The sequence below is a fragment of the Elephas maximus genome, chromosome 16 (genome assembly GCF_024166365.1).
Source record: "Elephas maximus indicus isolate mEleMax1 chromosome 16, mEleMax1 primary haplotype, whole genome shotgun sequence".
NCBI classification, from domain to species: Eukaryota; Metazoa; Chordata; class Mammalia; order Proboscidea; family Elephantidae; genus Elephas; species Elephas maximus.
In genome coordinates, this window is record NC_064834.1 from 46,369,367 (window position 1) to 46,377,257 (window position 7,891).

The 7,891-nt window shown below is 40.8% G+C and overlaps 1 pseudogene; it reads right to left on the reverse strand.

The window, feature by feature from the left end:
• LOC126059564 (cytochrome P450 2C9-like) overlaps positions 1-6,738 on the reverse strand; it is a 34,435-nt pseudogene extending 27,697 nt beyond the window's left edge.
• Positions 6,739-7,891: the final 1,153 nt, after the last annotated feature.

Genomic DNA, 7,891 nt, shown 5'->3' on the forward strand with positions numbered 1-7,891 from the left:
ACCTAACATAAAGAAGATGGATGAATCCACAAAACATCTCACAATATGCATGAATCTGTCACAAAAGAACACACATTGCGTGAGATCACTTTCTAAAAGCTCAAGAAAAGGTTTATACACAGAAAAAAAGAATCTTTGATGGTTACAAGGTAGGAGAGCAATGGGATGGGGAAATTACAAAGTAGGGAGTAGACGAGTGTTAACTCTGGTGAAGGGCAACACAACATACAATACAGGGGAAGGCAGCACAACTTGACCAAGTTAAAATCATAGACACTTCCTAGAAATATTCCAAGCACCTTGCGGGACCAATTTACTGGGCCTGAGCATTGGAGAGCATAGTCTCAGGGGACGTGTATGTCAATTGGTATAACAGAGTTCATAAAGATAATGTTCTACATCCTACTTTGGTAAGTAGCATCTGGGGTCTTAAAAGCTTGTGAGTGGCCATCTGAGATACTTACATTGGTCCCATTCCATCCAGAGCAAAGGAGAATGAAAAAATCCAAAGACACAAGGAGTATATTAGTCCAAAGGACTAACGGACCACATGAACCACAGCCTCCTCAAGACTGAGCCAAAAAAGAAGTAGTTGGTGCCAGGCTACCACCACAAACTGCCCTGACAGGGACCACAACAGAGGGTCCTGGACAGAGCAGGAGAAAATTATCGAACAAAATCTGAATTCCAAAAAAAAAAAAAAAGAGCAGAGTTACTGGTCTGAAAGTGACTGGAAGAACCCTTAAGAATATAGACCCTGGACACCCTGCTAACTCATAACTGAAGCCATTTCTCAAGTTCACCTTTCAGCCAAAGTTTAGACAGGCCTATAAAACAAACAATAACACTTTTATAAAACAAACAGTAACACACTTGAGGAAACTGTTCCTCAGTTCAATCAAGCATATGAGACAAAATGGGCAACACCTGCCCAAAATCAAAGAGGGCAGAAAGGAACAGGAAAACTGGACGAGTGGATAAGGAGAACCCGGGATGGAACGTGGAAGAGTGCTGACACATTACAGGGATTGCAACCAATGTCACAAAACAATCTGTGTATAAAATTTTAAACGAGAAGCTAATTTGAGCTATAAGCTTTCAACTAAAGGACAATAAGATTTTTTTAAAAAAGAATTGCTTAAAAAACACATTTGTATATATGTTCTTATTGTTGTTAGCTGCTGTCAGTTTGGCTCTGACTCATAGCGACCCTATGCACAATAGAAGAAAACATTGCCCAGTCCTGCACTATCCTCACAATTGTTGCTATGCTCGAGCCCATTGTTGCAGCCACTGTGTCAATCCATCTCCTTGCAGGTCTTCCTCTTTTTCTCTAACCCTTTACTTTACCAAGCATGATGTCCTTCTCCAGGGACTGATCCCTTCTGATAATGTACCCAAAGTATGTGAGACATAGTCTCACCATCCTTGCTTCTAAGGAGCATTCTGGTTGGATTTCGAGATAGATTTGTTCATTCTTTTGGCAGTCCTTGTTCTGTTCAATATTCCTCGCCAACGCCACAATTCGAAGGCGTTTATATGTATATATACGTATCTAAAGAGAGAGAGAGAATCTTGGAAACTATATGTGTCTCTGTGAATCTGAATCAGCTCTACTCAATGACTTTTTTGGGTTCATCTCCAATCAGCTCCATAACTGAATTTTTTGCCAGGCTCGCCCTCTTGTGGAATTGTGGGATATTGCTTTAGATAACCATCAACAGAATACCTGTTACAGTGCATTTTAAAATTTGACCATCATTTAGGTTAATTCCATCACTTCACAGATAAAAAATTTAAAGCAAAGGAAATGTTTAATTAGTTTTTGATTGAAGATTTATACAACGAAGCTGTTCTAATCAAATGAGCTGTAAATTTTGTATATAAAATGTCCCCAAACTCCTATCTATAGATGTAACTAAGGGTCAATTGAATCAAAAGTGTTGTGAAGGAATAATAAAGCATCAAATAACAGGAAGCCTGTGCAACTAGCTTCTCCTGTACCATCTGAAACCCAAAACTCTGCAGGGATCTAAGCATTCAGAGTAGTTGTATTTTAGCTGGGTATTGGGGGATATTTGGGAATCTTTTGGGATACTTTTGTGTGTGTGTGCTTCAAAGTTAAAATATAATTTTCAATCTTTCCTTTCCGTTCTTTTGAAAGAAGGTATTAAAATCCAGGATAATTTGGAATCAAAGCTGAAAAACACTCTTATTGTGACATGTATTTTATAGGCTAGAAAAGCTGGCAGTGGGAGGTAAATAATAATGTTCGCACCCAAAATCCAATTATGGGGCAGAAAAAGATAAGCAAAGACAAAAAGAACCAACTCATCATTAGAGAAGACAGAGCAAAGAGTTATTAATAGCAATTGAAATCTACTTAAGTTTTACAAACTGGTATTTGTATCTTTTACAGAATTGGGCCGTACCATACCTTTTCTTAAAATACAAACATCAATACAGTTAGTAGAGAGTAACATTAAGTAATTCATGCTGGTAGTTTTAAAATAGTCCTGTGTTTACAGGGAACCACAATTGATGAGAGTTGCACTAAGAGATGCCCAGGACATGAAAGGAGCCCTGGTGGTACAGTGGTACAGACCTGGTCTGCTAACCAAAAGGCAGGCAGTTTAAGACCACCAGCTGATCCTGGGAAACACAATGGGCCAGTTCTACTCTGTCCTATGGGGTTGCTATGAGTCAGAATCTACTCAATGGCAACTGCTTTGGTTCTTTTTTCTTTTTTTTTTTCTTTTATGTGATGAAAACCAGTAGACCAGCACCATGCCTGGTCAGAACTGCAGGTATGGCCTTGGCAGAAACCCTCAGACATGTCAGGGAGGGTGACCATAACATGAAGTCCAATGAAGTGAAAGCAAAAATCCCTTGCTGCATGATTCATAGGAGTGTGATGAGGTCACACCCACAGTGTCCACTTGACAAGTATTCCCCTGTGAAACGATCTGGCATAGGTAACCCACAATCATGGTAGGGCAAAATACTTCTTTTTAACTTAGAAAAAATGAGACTCAAAACCTTCTATCTTGATAATTTTCTCAACCGAAGATAACAACGAACAATCAAATTAAAAGAGCCTTTTATACACACACCGTGTGTACAATCATGCACACACACAGCATATACAAACGCTTCCTTGTTCTCTGCTTCAAACCCTCCCTCCTCTACTTGTGCGCTGGTAGTCCCTACCCACAAGGAAAGATTTGGCCTCCCCTGAAATGTTTCCAAAGACCCCATAAAGAACAGAGCCATCTGTTAAGGTCAGTGTTACAGAGTAAAGAATCACCCACCCTTCATTTTTCTTAACTGCTCCATTAGGCAGCTGGCTTCCTCCTGAACTCGGTCCTCAAGGCTCCTCTTCCCCAACCCGAAATTCCGCAGGGCCAGGAGACTAAAGCGCAGCATCTCCTTCCACGTCTTTCCATTGTTGTGAATGATTCCTACAGGAGGGAACACAGAAATTAGTTTGGAGATCCTTGGCAAGAAGGAGGATGCTGACCTAGGCAGCCACGCGGATGGCCCAAGTTCTGCCTGAGCATCTCTTCAATCAACAAACAGACACAGACACCTACCAAATCCTTTCTTAGTTCTTTCAAATATTGCAAAATGACCTCTTCCAGAAAACTCTTCTCCCAGATCAGTCAGGGCTTCCTTAATTGCTTCATACCCATGCAACACCACTGTGGGCTTCATGCCAAAATACAGAGTGAACACCGGGCCATAGGCTTTTGACGGCTGGGAAATGGAAACTGGAAGCAAATATTAGCTAAGAAGTCACTACTTGATCTATAAGCTGTGCATCATTCAGGCTGATATTGTCATCATATTCTTGATGTTTTATTAAACCACACCCAATTTCAAATATTTTTAATTTTGAACAGACATGATGGCAAATTCATAGCTGCCCTTTGAGGGACTGCTGATGTGCCAGGCGAGGGGACAAACACTTGTTCCACACATCGTTATAGCTACTCTCACATGAACACCATGAGCAGGTTTACTTACTCCTGTTTTACAGAAAAGGAAACTGAGATTAAGAGAAGTTCGATTTTGTTCCTAGTGTCTCTCAGCTAATAATTAAAACCTGGTGCAGTCAAGTAGATTCTGACTCATAATGACACTACAGGACAGAGCAGGACTCTCCCATAAGGTTCCCAAGGTTGTAATTTTTACAAAGCAGACTGCCACATCTTTCTCCCAAGGAGGGGCTGGTTTGTTCCAACTACTGACCTTTTGCTTAGCCCAGGAATGCTTAACAACTTCACCACCAAGGCTACTTCAGCTAGTAACTTGTTGTTGTGGTTAGGTGGCATTGAGTCGGTTCTGACTCATATCAACCCTGTGTAAAACAGAATGAAACACTGCCTGGTCCCCTGCCATCTGCACAATGTTTGTTATGCTTGAGCCCATTGTTGCAGCCACTGTGTCAGCCCATCTCCTTGAGGGTTTTTCTCTTTTTGGCCGACCCTCTACTTTTCCAAGCATGATGTCCTTCTCCAGGGGCTGATTCCTCCTGATAAAATGTCCTAAGTCTTTGCTTCTAAGGAGCATTCTGGTTGCACTTCTTCCAAGACAGATTTGTTCATTCTTTTGGCATTTCATGGTAGAGTTGATATCCTTTGCCAACACACAATTCAAAGGTGTCAATTCTTCTGTCTTCCTTATTCACTGGCCAGCTTTTGCATGCATATGAGGTGACTGAAAACAGTATGGCTTGGCTCAGGCACACCTTAGTCTTCAAGGTGATATTCTTGCTTTTTAACACTTTAAAGAGGTTTTTTGCAGCAGATTTGCCCAATGCAATGCAACTTTTGATTTCTTCACTGCTGCTTCCATGGGTGTTGATTGTGGATGCAAGTGGAATGAATCCTTGACAACTTCAATCTTTTCTCCATTTATCACGATGTTGCTTAATGGTCTACTTGTGAGGATTTTCATTTTCTTCATGTTGAGGTGTAATGCATCCTGAAGGCTGTGGTCTTTGATCTTCATCGGTAAGTACTTCAAGTCCTCTTCACTTTAAGCAAACAAGTGTGTGTCATCTGCATAACACAGGTTGTTAATGAGTCTTCCTCCAATCCTGATGCCCTATTCTTCTTCATACAATCCAGCTTCTTGAAATATTTCCTCAGCATACAGATTGACTAAATACAGTGAAAAAATACAATCCTGATGCATACCTTTCTTGACTTTAAACCACGCAGTACTCTCTTGGTCTGTACATATGACTGCCTGTTGATCTATGTACACGTTCCTCATGAGCACCAGTAATTGTTCTGGAATTTGCATTCTTCACAATGTTATCCATAATTTGTTAAGATCTACACAGTCTAATGCCTATGCATAGTCAATAAAACACAGGGAAACATCTTTCTGGCATTCTCTAATTCCAGCCAATTAAAGAAACCAAAACCAAACCCAGAGCTGTCGAGTCGATTCTGACTCATAGCGACCCTATAGGACAGACTAGAACTGCCTCATAGAGTTTCCAAGGAGCACCTGGCAGATTCGAACTGCCGACCCATTGGTTAGCAGCCATAGTACTTAACCACTACACCACCAGGGTTTCCTTCAGCCAATTAGAAGACCCAAATTTGTAACGTTGCTTGGTCGATTTCTGGTACATGGAAACACTTTATCCATAACGCCTACCTTTGGCCCAATATCCAGCTGACTGATTTATACATCTCTTCCCATGGGGATTCTATTCAGTAGCACTGTGGTAAATACTAGAAATGTCTAGTTTTGAAAACCAGTCCATGTGATTCCAAGGCCAGCCCAGTTTGATAGCCACAGGTATTGTTCACACAGAAAGAGAATGGGCACCACAGAGACAGTGCCAGTACAGGCCACATCTCCTGGAAGAATCGTTTCTTCCATCCTGCAGTGTTTCCATGTCACAGACAGCAGCTCTGTGCAGAATCCAAAAGGATGCTGTCACCAGCAAGGCCTCCCTGATTGCTGCTTTCTTTCATTCACCCAGGCTGGTCATCAGACCATCCCTGTTCCCTTGATATCAGTCATAATTGCCTTCTTAGGAAAAGCTTAATTTTCACTGCTAATCTGAACAAAACACACAGTTTATACCATAGATGACTCCTGAATGGACTTTCTAATCACAAAGCACTTCCAACACTGTTTATGTTCAGCCAAAAAATCACAGCAGTCGGCTGTGAGACAATGAAGGGCAGCATTGCTGCTTCCTTTTGCCACTTCCCCACTTCATTGTTTTGATTTTGTGCTACAAGGACTGGACCAAATTTTTCTTTTCTCTTGTAATGCATTACTTCATTCCTTTATTTCTGAGGATAACAGACCACAAAAAAAAAAAAAAAAAAAAGCAACAAAATCCACAGGGGCTATTTTGCTTTAAGATGATCTATTTTAATACTTTGCTTCTAAAGAAGAAAAGAAAAAAAAAAAAAAAATTTCCTGTTGAGTGGATTCCGACTCATAGCAATCCTAGGACACATTATATTTTAAAGTAGGGGTTAATTTCTTTATCCCCTGCAAGCCACTGGCTAAGCATAAAGCATACTTACATTGCACATGGAATTGCTGATGTCCTTCGTATCTAACTGTAGGATATTGCCAATAATTGGGAGAGGAGTGGGGCCAGGCGGGAGCTTCCCTTTCCCATAGCTCTGTTTCCAGAGTGAAAAGAGAAGCGAACTGGAGAGACAGAGCACCAGGACCACAACCGGATCCATTGGAGCCTTCTCTTCTCACTCAGTCAACTACAGGCTTCCCACCCAAAGATTTCAAATACTCCCTGCTGCTTAACTTGTGATTCTTATTATTAAAGTGACCAATCAGATAGATTTGCTGTAATTCTTTCTGAGTGGACTCTGGCTCGCTGATGCAGATAAAAGTAAAGTGTCGTTTAATCTTGCTCTCTTTCTTTCCAAAGACAAGGCCCTACCCTGGAGATTTGGATTCAACAGGTATAGGGTTGAGCCCAGGTAGTGGTAAGAAAAAAAAAAAAAAAATCAACAAAACACCACTTGAGATTCCAATGTGCAGCCAGGATTGAGAAATATTGAAGTAAAGGATTAGATAAAAAAATATTGCACAACATTCTGGGTTCTCAGACTGCCGACAAGTTGGAAATGTAGGTACTGAGGGGAGTCAGTGTCTTCTAAGCCTTGTGTATAAACATGCCCTGCAAAGGGTTTTGAAATATTAGAAGACTTTGACCTTGAAAATGGAAGACTTTTGAACTTTTTAATGTATATAGTAGTACTGTCCTATCTGAACATAAAATACAGTACCTCCTAGCATAATTCATGTATCTCGAATGACCAAACATGTATCCAGGAATTTATGTCTATTAGTACATAGATTTTACCATTAAAGTCCACCCTCTCCCCAAACCAGTGGGAGGTAGAATTTTTTTTTTTAATTTTTCAAATGAAAATGAAGACACTGAGATAATAGCCTTCTAGTATCACATGGCTCCTATGTGGCAGAACCGGGATTTGAGTGAGACCCCCTGATGCCCGTGTGGAGCACCATCTCTTATGTCGCAGCTAACTCAAGAATAAACTGAGTACAAGAGAAAATCCCAGAACATTTGTTACTCTGAATATACTCTCCACTAACTCTGTTCACAAAACTACAGGCTTCACATGAAATGAATAAAATACAAACAGTTGCCCTAGAGTCAATTACAACTCATGGTAATACCATATGTGTCAGAGTAGAAGTGGGCTCCATAGACTTTTCAACACCTGATTTTTTGTAAGTAGATCACCACGAATTTCTTCCTAGGCATCTTTATGTGGACTCATACTTCCAACCTTTCAGTTAGCAGGCGAGCCTTTTGCACCACCCGAGGACTCCCCACACTGAATAGAAGCCCATATCTGAC